At 44.1% G+C, this 11,832-nt stretch overlaps 1 non-coding gene across 1 annotated transcript; it reads right to left on the bottom strand.

Annotated features, from left to right (window-relative positions):
* On the bottom strand, nucleotides 1-72 carry TRNAA-CGC (transfer RNA alanine (anticodon CGC)). Its single transcript has one exon. It is a non-coding gene; the product is annotated as a tRNA-Ala (tRNA).
* Nucleotides 73-11,832: the final 11,760 nt, after the last annotated feature.

Here is an 11,832-nt window from a genome sequence, read left to right as displayed (position 1 = left end):
TGGAGGTGCCGGGGTTCGAACCCGGGACCTCTCACATGCGAAGCGAGCGCTCTACCACTGAGCTACACCCCCAGAACGGGAAGAAGAGTTACAGCGTGTCGTGTCATAATAGTTGGCTTTTTATTTTTTTTATCCAGTGAAGTGTGAGATCAGGTTGAAGCACTGATGCACGCAAAGAATACGCGGCAGCCTGCCATTACAGATATGAAATGGAAAGATATCGCCTCGGTCAATGTCCGATATTGATGCATACTAGATACATACGTTTCCTCTTTCTCTCATAGGGGCTCTACTTACAAAAAGAATTCTAGACAGCATTGAGTTTAGGAACACGTGGGCACGTTATAGTATGAAAACGTTTGCATCTTATATGGTATTCCATGCAAACGTATATGCCTCGCTAGTTGGCAGCCAACGTTGAAAGATAGGGCCACTCATTTATTTTGGTGCATCTGGGTTTAGACTGTTTCCGACGCTCGGCGTTGACCACGCGGCATTGTTTCGCAAGCCTCGTGATTGTTTAACTTCATTCCTTTAAGAATGCGCGCACCACGCGAACAGTCTTAATGTGGCCACAAGTGATAACGGTGAATTCTTCGATAGCACATGTATGAAAGCCGGCGCCCTTAAGTGCTTGTCAGTTTTATCGGTGGTCTATGCTCTGGTTGCCGCTGTAAGTGTTACGGGTGTATCACCGTAGTTTGAGATTTGTTTCACGGACGCAGGTTCGCCCAAATAAAGTTTCAGCTTAAGAAAGCCGATTTATTTCTTCGTCGATGTCACAACGATGTGACAATATGACTGGTAATATTTATCCTCCACCATGCCTTATTTTGTGATGGGGATTATTCACACCAGCTGTTCTCGTGTTAAACTGTTGGGCCTACCAACGAGCAGTCTTTTGTAATTCCATGTACGGACAGGCTGGTGATAATGCGTGGCGATGGCTATACTCCTCTTATTTTTCAGAATAGTTGTCACAGAGTATAGTGAACAGTGGTTACTGCTGCCGCCACAAGTTTCACCCCTACAAAGGTTTCATTTGCTTGTTAAACGACAGTCAGCTCGGACCAATTGTACGACCAGAAGACGCCGGCTCCTCCGGGCGTAGTCTGCTCGCCTCGGTCGATCAGTGGCTGTAGGATGTTAGACTGCTGGCCCGCAGGTCGCGGGTTTAGATCCGGCCGTGGCGGTCGCATTATGGTGGAAGCGAAATTGCAAAGACGCGTGTACTGTGCGATGTGAGTGCATGCCAAGAACACCACATGGTCGAATTTTCCGGAGCCCTCCACTACGGTGTCTCTCATAATCATATCTTGGTTTTTGGACGTGAAACTCCCACATAATAATACTATCATTATGCGGGCATAGTCAGTCCCATATATTCACACAACAAGGAGGAAAGCGCTGTGACAAATATTTGTTCCCTCCTTGAAGGAGGGAACAAATATTTGCTTGAAGGGGAATTCCGCTAACCAGTTATGGGAGCCATTCTAGCTTTACACACGCAAAAAACCCATCTGCCCTTCTCGTGAACTAAGTCAATAAATTTGTAACAAATATTGGGACAGTTAGTTTGCATTTAACTTTTCCCAAAATGCGTCTTGTGTAATTATTATATCTTTGAGCTTGAACCGGAATCATCAATTTTCTTCCGGTTTTAATTTTCAAAACAGATCTTGAGAAAGTACAGAAAACCAAAAGTTGGTACTAGATCGGAAGTTGGTGCATGGAAGAGAGCAAGTGGCCGCCCGTTTATCGTGCCGCTGATAAGCGAAAGTATAGCGGCCATTGGAACACTGGCTTATTAATCGTCACCAAGTAAAGTATGTGATATTAGCTGAAATTCGACGTCCTACAACCACGAAATGACAGTGAGAGACGCCGTGGTGGAGGGCTCCGGAAATTTCACCACATCGTGTTCTTTGACGAGCGCTGTCATCGCACTGCACACGCCAAGAAAAATATCGAGCCTTTCGGAAATACGCCAGTATATATGTGACTAAGCGGAATTTCGGTTCTAGCTAATAGCCGCGAAGAAAGGATGCGATGTCGGATGCTCGCGGGTCAAGTGCACAGACTGCAACGCTTATTACACTTCTACACGCGCACATCTTTTATGTCGGGTACGCTTTACTACTTTATCCATTTGAAGCGATAGTCATGTGTTCGACACCGCCACGGCCGTCACATTTCGGTACAGGCGAAATGCCACAGGCCCGCGTGTACTGTGCTACGCACGTGCACATTGATGAACACTAGACGGTTAAAATTTGCGATGCCCTTAATTATGGCGTGCTTCACATTCGCGTAACCCCCTTCCCCCTAAGCCTGTGTCATCGCCCCCCTCCCCGTTCCCTCCAAGCCATGCTGCCCACCTCCTAACACCGGTTACGACTTACGCCTAATGAGGGGGACCACTGCACGCACACAATAACAGTATTTATGCTATCAAAGAGGTTCTTGTGCTGATGAAAGCAAACTAATAACCCCAACCCCCTCTTCGATGTTACTTCAAGCTGACCCCCCCCCAACCTAAAATTAGTGGCGGGATACGCACCTGTACAGCTTGCCGTGATTTTGTGCCGCGTACCAGCGACGCTGACACGTTCAGCTGTCAGCGGTCTCATTTCCATTCATGGATAAGATAAAAACTTGAACGTTCGCTGCTGTGGTGATTGAAGAAAAAATTGTATGATGAAGTGCTGCCCGCGTTGCCTCCTATTCCACTCCTTGATTCTCGTTCTGCTTCTCTCCCACGATCGGTAGCGTATATCTTGTTTGGCTGCATTCTAACACACACACATTATATATAGTCCACCCTGTGTCTGATAGCTAGGCAAACAATGGCGCTTCTTCATCGTTTTACAGTTTAATATAGCAAGCGCTTTGTTTACAGTCGTAGAGATAATTAACTGAAATCCTTTTAAGTGAAAAGCACCTCATTTGACATCAGTTGCAAGGTGACACGAAAATAAGAACAGAAAAGCATGTCACCACATGTATGTACAGAATGAATGAAAGTGCACTACTGTACTGCACTTCGTTTTGAAAAAATAGAAGCAGTGCCTTATATGCAACCACCAAGACTTATGAGGCCATTCAGAACTGTGCATATATTTTATCTTGACTGATTTGAGGTAAAAAAATAATTAGATGGTTTCGAACAATAAATCTCTGTTTGTATTTGCCAGGACTGTTCATTTCTGTTCAGTTTTTTGTATATGCATAAACTTGGTCTATGCATACACCTAAGCATTATCGAAATATCAAGATATTCAGTTTAGTTATGTAAGAAAACTTGTCAAAGACTTTTAAAGAGGGCTCTTGTGCAATCCAATTACCATGTCGCGTAATACCGCTTCGGGCACGCCTTATTACGGTATAGGGTGTTTTGACTACTTAATCATATGGTGGTTTCGGGACATCAAACACCACGCATCAATCAGTCAGTCAGTCAGTCAGCCAGCCAATCAATAAATCAATCTATCAATCGATCAATCAGTCAATCCATCGATCAATCCATCAATCAGGATATTTTGACTACTGACGACATGCTGAAGCCCTTTACGCAATGCTTGACTGCAACTCAAGAGCAATAGCTGTCGTATCAAGAAGTTTCAGACGCATTTTGTAAATGTTAAAGGACAGTTAAATTACCAACAAAGTACAAAAGCCTTCAAAACAGCACTGATCTGCAATAACAATCTAATTTAGAGCCATTGTTTGAGCTCACAAATGTGTTCAGACCAAGTTTTTTTGCTATAAGTTATCAAAGACCGGAATTATCTACCTGGTTTAGTTCGTGAAACCAGGCTCTCTCACCTTTTGTAGACACTTGTATATTATTATTGATTTATTTTTTCATTTTTTACCAGACTGCATTAAGGAGGTACTAATATTCGTTTCTGCTCTCGCTCTTACTGTTATATTACTGTTTATATGCACTAATTTTGTGTTTATGTGTACCACTCTGGCACTATAGCCCCGCATCGCACTGCTGTACTAAAAAACAAATAAAGATAACGCCCGAAAGCGTTCCCCGCAGTGCTTAGGTTTATTCTGACAAGACATATTTGTTGCATAATAAACATTCAGGTGCAGTTTCTTGCATCATGTAGAATATTTCGGCTGCAGACAATTTAAAAAGATGTAAAAAAGCGTTTCATACAGCGTTCAGCTGCCATCTCATGACAAATGTCTGACCTCATGAAGATTTGAATCCGGTTTGTCGCTTTATAGAATGTTTTAGCCTGAAAAAAAACGCCGAAATGTCTTGAATACAGAATTCAGTTGCAGTCTTATGATCAATATCTGTCACATCATGAAGTGTAAGGCACAGTCGGTTGCGTTAGAGCGTATTCCGGCTACAGTAAAAAAATACCCAAAAGCATTCTACGCAGTGCTTGATTCCTGTATTATGACCAATATCTGTTGCATCATTAGGATCCAGGTGTGACTTGTTGCATTAGAAAATATTTATACAGCAGATGTCAATCGAAGAAAGCCTTCTACACAGGGCTCAAATGTAGTATTATGACCTAAAACTGCCACACCTTGAAGTTTCAGACTTGATTATTAAGTTAATGAGTACTGTGAAATAAGAACTGTAGACATGTACTGGATGTACCAGCATATTTACGATAATATTGTTGTGGTGTTAGTGTCACTGTCACGACTACGTTGTAGTGTGGAAAGAAGACGACGTGATTTTGTGAAACGCAGCCACCATATTGACTGTCTGGCTATTTTTCTCTGTAAATATCTTATAAACACAATCGCAACAATAATACAAATTCGGTAGTGCAGGTATACAAACATGGTTATTTATAAACCATGCTGATAGTTAATTTTTGCCTATGTCCTTCTCCGCTCGGAAGCGTAGGTTCACTGACGAAACCTCCTCGCATCGGTGGCCGAGCAGGCCCTAGAAAATTCTCGATGGAAAGGGGCGTGGTGATGCCGGGTTGAGTCATCCGTCGGGGACGGCCTTCGAACCTTCTCGCCCTCTCCCAAGCCTTCACTGCGTATCGCGCCGACGAAATGATGAGAACTTTCTGGAATCGCGCGCGGAAGGTATTTAACCGAGCAGCGGAGATGGGAGATCACGAGAAGACGGAAGTTAGCGCCAGAGTGCATAGGGATTCCGCCGTGTAGTTGGCGAAGGTTTGTCCGTAGAGACAAAGCAGGAGAAGAAGAGGATTTCCACCTGAGGGGTGAAGGCTCGAGCTACAGGCAAGAGCGTGTGTCTACCGCTATCGAGCGAAGACGCGTGGCAACAGCGGCGTGGGTGAAGCCGACGTGTCTCCGGCAAAGAAGTTTGAGGCTTGGAGAGCGGCCAAGTGAAGACGTGAGGTTTCCTGGAAGAGAAACTTCGGGGGCAGCAGAACGACAGAGGTTTCCTGGAAGAGAAACTTTGGGGGCAGCGGAACGACAGCGGTTTCCTGGAAGAGAAACTTCGGGGCCAGCGGAACGACAACAACGCTGGACTTTGAGTGAGTGATTCTCGGAAGAGTATCATCCAGACTTTTGTTCCAAGAACTTTGGACTGAATAGGTTTTCTATCTCTTTAGTCTTTAAGTGTCTTGGTGGTTCAATGCATGCGACTGCATTGTAGTACGTATTGTTGTCCGTGTCCGTCATTTAGAGTGTGGCTGATTGTACCATGTAGTACGTTGTTTGATTGGTGACATATTGTACTAAACTATTGTGGAGTGTGCATACTTGTGCATTGTTTTTGATCTGCCGTTATTGAGAATATAATTTTGTTTTGTTTATCAACTCTCAGCTCTGACTTGTTCTTTGGGCCACAGCCGGTGTCCACTGGCGCGCCAAAAAGGACCACTTCTAAATTGTCCATGCTTTCGTGGTGCGGTTCGGGGGGCCGATACTTCGGTCCTTGGAATTAGCCAAGCGATCGGCTCTCTAATTAACGGGACTTGTGACAATTAATCTGGCGTCCGCGACAGGACCTTTTGGTGCACAGTGTGTCCAAAGTAGTGAGAAAGTGCCTCGAGTTGTTGATATTGCTATCGAAACAATTTTGTGTGTTGCGCAGTGTTCTCGTTAACGAGTGCAGGGGAGTGTTCTGATAGACTGATTTAGGCAGATACTTTTTGGCACGAAGCAAGATTTTATTTGCGAGACACCATCGATCTCGAAAAGTTAGTAGCTCTTGGTGAGAAGATGGGTCTTTCTGGCGCCGAACTACGGAATTGGGTAAGCCAGAAGGAGAAAGAGGTGGTGGAGCGAGAGAGGCTGGCAGCTGAAAGGGCGAGAGAATTGGCGAAGAGGTTCGAGACTGAAAAATGAAGCAATGAGTGATTGAGCCAGCGCAGACTTTCTGTGATCAAAACAGCCATTTGCGACTAGCTGAGATCATTCGCTTTGCGACTAACTTGGTCGCCTTACCGGTGCCATAGTCTGTTTCATACATCACTTGCAAGTTGTGGAATCTATGGATGCGGGAAGTTTGGCCAGCAAGATAAGTGAGTACGCCTGTCTCGACAGACATCGGGAGCAATTGCAGGTGTTATTCACCGATGAAGGGTGCTGTCAAGAAATTTACATGGAAGTCAACGATATTACAGAGCGCCAACATGTAAGGAAACATATTAGTTATGGCAACCGACAGCATAACTGTGGGAGCATACGTCGAGCGTAGTTTACCTTGATCAAAGAATGACTTAGCAACAAGAAAAGCTGGATAAAAAACACCGTAAGATTTTAGAAACCTGTGGTAGTTATTCAAATTGCCTCTTTCAGCCTTCTTCAAAGTGCCTTGGGCACTAAATACGCACACCACCGAAGAAAGCGACGGCGAAGAACGACACTCACAACTTCATGGAAATGCAACCCCGCATCTTTTTAGTCAGCAGCCGAGCACGTGTCCGTCGAGGAGAAGGAAACAAACACTACAAGCGCCCATTCACAGCTGAATCTCAATAGACGACAGAGCGTCTATTGACATTGAGATATATACAACGGCGGCAGTATCGCGCATATCACAAGTATTTGCAATCAATACACCAAAGGCGCACGTTAGCGATCCAGATGGTAACTATTTTCCGAGCATATTAGGCACGCGTCGTGGAACTAAGCAGGTACAACCTGTTGGTATGCCCGACTCCGAGATGCGAATCAGGTTCTATGGGCAACGGCGATAGCATTTCGAAAGAGTGAAATGCACGAACACGCATTTACATAGATTGTTTTCGGGAAGAGAGGGGGTTCACATCGGCCCTTTAGGGGGAGGGAGCGGAGGGGAGTGCATCATCTTTCCTCTTTGATGTAACTATAGGTGGTAGTTTGAGCAGATTGTGTACTTGCTTATGAAATACACGACACCCCCCATGCCCCTACCCATGCGCATGCTTGTGAAGACAGTAAGTAAAAGTAAAGTAATCGCAGTAAAATACAGTAAACGACAGGTACAGTGGCCGTTTGGAGCAACAGATTTGTATTCGAAAAAGCATCACTGCAACAACCCGCCCGATCAGAGCAGATATCCTAATCGTTTATCTCACAGATTGCGTAGCCCACGTCGGGCCGAAGAGCGTTTCACAAGTCGAGAACGGCTCCGCTTACAAGGAGGAATGGGAGGTATACGCGGCATGTTTTTGCTCATTCATATTTACATTTCGGTCTTGCTTACTTTGCTGTACGAATTTCTTACTGTCGATGTTTGTGACTGCATGCCTATGAGAATGTCTTTCATGTTAGGTTCAGTGAAGCAGCCCTGAACGCAGGGATAGCTATTAGTGAAGACTTTTTTTATTTATTGTGCGCATACAAGCATGCTTGAGGTAAGCAATAAGTAATTCTTTTTTGAGTGTTATGCTGCACGTCGGCAACGCGATTGCTCATGAGCAATTTTTGGGGCAGACTTTCTGAAAAACCTTGGTAGATGTTATAGTTGCCCTGTGACTTTTGTTAGCAATCAAGTACTCCAATCGTAAAGGCTTCATCGTGCAATCTGCGAGGGCAACGTAATTATTGTTGATAAATTTTTACTTCGTCTCAATCGAAAATTCACCTCGGACCTGACTATACCCATTCACATAAAAATAGCTCAATCACTGCGTACATGCGCTAGAAAACTTAATTACGTGCAGAAACGCGCAGTGTTTTTTTTTCTGTTTTTTTTCGTAGCTTTCGTTGCTTTGCTCTGTGAAACGATGGCATTGCGGCAAAGTGTCTTCCGTAAAGTGCAAGCGTGCAGCCGTCATTTCCCTTTACGTGAACAGATTCAGAACTGTTCAGAATATTTCACTACGCAGTATAGATATGCCACTGTTCTAACCAGTATGTGCATTCATGCTTGCACCACTTACTCCGGCGCAAACAGGTGCAGCCTTGTACAACACAAAATATCTAATGATCGGTCGAATAGTGATGAAGGAAAGAACTGCAGTCTTGTACAAAGCATATTGCACCATAATAAATTTCTCAGAACACATGAACTCTGACGAGAACTGTCCGCGCACGCTACACGAGTTTTTACGCTGTGCCGTGCTCCACACGTGCCTGTTGGTTGTCTGTTTCGGACAATCTGATGCGAATCGCTTGAATTCCACTACTGACATCAACTCCTTCGTGTTCAGTGACGTGTTCTTGTGTGAGATCACAACGCAAGAGATCCTACCAGCTTTGCGTAAGGATGCAGTCACAAACGCCAGACGTTGCACACGCAGAGTAAGATACTAGGTGAGTGCGACTTTACCGGCATCGGAAGTGAAGCGGAGCATATGAACGCCAGCCAATCTTTCCGCCAGGGCAGAAACGAGCGCTAGTGTTTAACGTGGTACTTTCTACCATCCGACATGTATCGTAACTAAGGTTCTCGTTTCTCGTATTCAGTGTCTCTTTCGGAACTTTGCTGAGCGCGTTGCTTCCTAGCAGTGCGAAGCCACTCCCTTGAGATGCGCTGCTTACACGTAGTGCTGAAAATCCCTTTCACACCGTGGCAGAGCGATTTCGTTCTTTCCCGTTGCCTATACTCCCTGCTTTTTGGTGGCACCTTTCACTTGCAGATGTGGTGCGGGAATACAAAAGGTGTTAACAACAGTGCAACAACCTAAGTTTGCATGTAACAATTCTCGCAAACTTCGGATAACACATGTGGCATATATATTAAGACATGCGCAGTATAATCTTTTTTGTCAATTGAAAAAGATAATCATCAGAGTGCCGCTATGGCAAGCGTCTGTTTGCTGCGTGAAATATTGCTTGCACAAATTTGTTTCATTTCGTGTAAAAACCTACAGTTACTATGTACATTGTTCTTAATTTTACATAACATGTGCGCCCATGCGTTTTCATTCTGTGCATTTCTTGTGGTGCTTTATGTCGGTAGTTGCAGAAATCGCTCAGTGTGCCCTCCTTGTCATGTCAATGTAAAAGGTCGAACAGATGAAGTGAACCGATTTATATATTTTAATTTGTCGCATATTTTCACGGCTTCAGTTCCTTATTCTAGCGCTGTTTACCACACTGCTGAACGATAAACTTTGTGCTCACTACAGCTACCCATACTGCCTTCCTCATCACGCTGCTTTAGGTTTATGACCACCATCTTTTTATTTATGAGCCTAAGTTACATGATGAGTATTTTATAGGCCTTTCTAAGGCTGTGATTGGCGTGGACGTTTGCCTGTGTTGCACCGGAAATAAGAAAGTTTGACCCCCCCCCCCGACGCCGCTGTCGGCGCTGTAAGGGTCAGGTGCGTTGCTTTTTTGTCACGTGAACGGTATGCATTGTGACGATTTGGTCTGCGGTATCCAACTATTCAAGTATATGGAGAAAAAGCACTACCGACAGTACTCTCACTGCGCATGCATGAAGCTTGCTGTATCCGCCGACTGGTATAGGGCTGTAGAGTGGACGACACCTTGTAATGTTTCCTATAATGGACCACTGTGTAAATGAAGGTGAATTACTGGCCAATTCGGACACTGCTTTACTTTTTGAAACAACATCGCGTCAAGAAAACTTGTTTAATGACTTAGAGTACTCACTATATTACTCTACTGTGGGAGAGCGTAATATCGTCCCAGACCTAGTAAGGAAACAGCATGCATGAGTGTTTAGAAAACAAAGTGGGTAACGATTTAGAGTACTTAGTACTATACTATGCGTGAGTGTTTAGAGTACTTAGTACTCTACTATGGGTGAGTACTGAGCATACAAGAGAGCTGAGAAAAAGAAAACATTAATTTGTAACACAACCATGCAGCAATAAACATAAAGCTCATCACAAGACCGGTATAAAACACCTTCCCTTCGCAGGCTGTGATTTTCAAAGAGAATGAAATATCGGCAAGTCAGCCGACGTAAGCGAAAGACGCTTCTGGTTTTCACGCATAAATCACCAAAATAAAAGGAAGTTTTAGCCGAGACGGTCGGTACAATTACAGGCAACTGAACAATATCTAATAATAAAGTGAAAATGAAGCAACCCAAATGCTGAATTTCAATAAAACTCGAACATTCCGCTTAGGGAAAATTCATGGCTGAGCAGTGACATAAATCGCCTTTTGTCTAAAGAATGCGTAAACGTAAAACTTTACGGTAGACAGCGGCGCTCCACAAAACATTGTAATCGGGCGCCATCAGTGCTGCGTCTTCTGTCAAGCATTCACGAGCCCACTACAGGCATGACGGGCTACGATATTGTCCAGCCTCGTCGCAGCATCTTCATAGCGGATGGCGCCTGTAGATAGGCATGCCCAGAAGTGCGGTGGGCTAGAGGAATAATAGGTACATTTACGATGAAACATTCAGGAGATCTTCACTATCAGATACATAAGGACCAGTTACTTACGACATTGTCTTGTGCTCCCTGCATACTTTTTCCTTCCTCCATGCCATAATTGGTCAGGTAACGTTAACGGACACGCCCGTGCCTTCGTATTAAGGAAACAATAAAAATTAGCAAAGTGAAATCAAAAGTGACCTCTAGAAGCGACCAGATTGCATAACAGAAAGCAGGATTGCTGGGTATGGTTAGCTTGCATCAATTTGTTTACTTTTTAAGGCTGGTGGTGCAAGAAATGTCTGGGCTACTTGGCGGCTCTTTGAATAGCTTTTACTTTACTCAATTTGAACTAAATTATGTATATCTTGCGAAGTCGAAGCAACTGGCGTTCGGGCATGCCGCCCGTATGCGGCATGAAAGCATGCTGACCAAAGCTTGTTTGCAGCTCCAAATATTGATGTTAATTTTGCGATTGCATTACACAAATAACGAGAGTTTTGGGAACGTGAAAGCTACTCGGGAAAGCTTTTGCTTGTTACGTAATTTTACAAGACGTGTAATGCGGAAGGCGAATTTCGACTGTAATTGGAGGCGAACCGAATAGTCGAAAGTCATCCTTTAGAGAAGGATCTGTACTATTTGGCATTAGAGATCAGATATAGGTAAAAACTGTGTGTCATTTCTTTATTGACTGCGACTCGGTAATAATAATTGCTCGGAGTTCAATAGCACAAAAGAAACAATCGTGACAGTGACTACAACTTATGCTTCAATTACATGAACTGCAGTTTTGAGCACACTCATGCTGTACACATTGTTACAGCCGCCACAGGGCCGCCACATCTACTCCTCATAAGAACAGTCACAGAAAATGCACGAAAGGAGTGCGCTTTTGGGAACAGTGCATTATTTTCGTCATCATCCACGAAAAGATACCTAAAGTCAACATTATATGTTTTATCGCGGCAATTAGGTTTTTGATGAGTTATTGCACTACTTTCTACACTTCCAACAAGATGCACCTGAATTGACTCTTTCTAAAGAAACGTCACATATTTTCTTCACACACGCGAAG

Source organism: Rhipicephalus microplus, chromosome 3 (genome assembly GCF_043290135.1).
Source record: "Rhipicephalus microplus isolate Deutch F79 chromosome 3, USDA_Rmic, whole genome shotgun sequence".
In the NCBI taxonomy this organism is placed as follows: Eukaryota; Metazoa; Arthropoda; class Arachnida; order Ixodida; family Ixodidae; genus Rhipicephalus; species Rhipicephalus microplus.
This window is presented reverse-complemented; position numbering and strand designations above follow the sequence as displayed.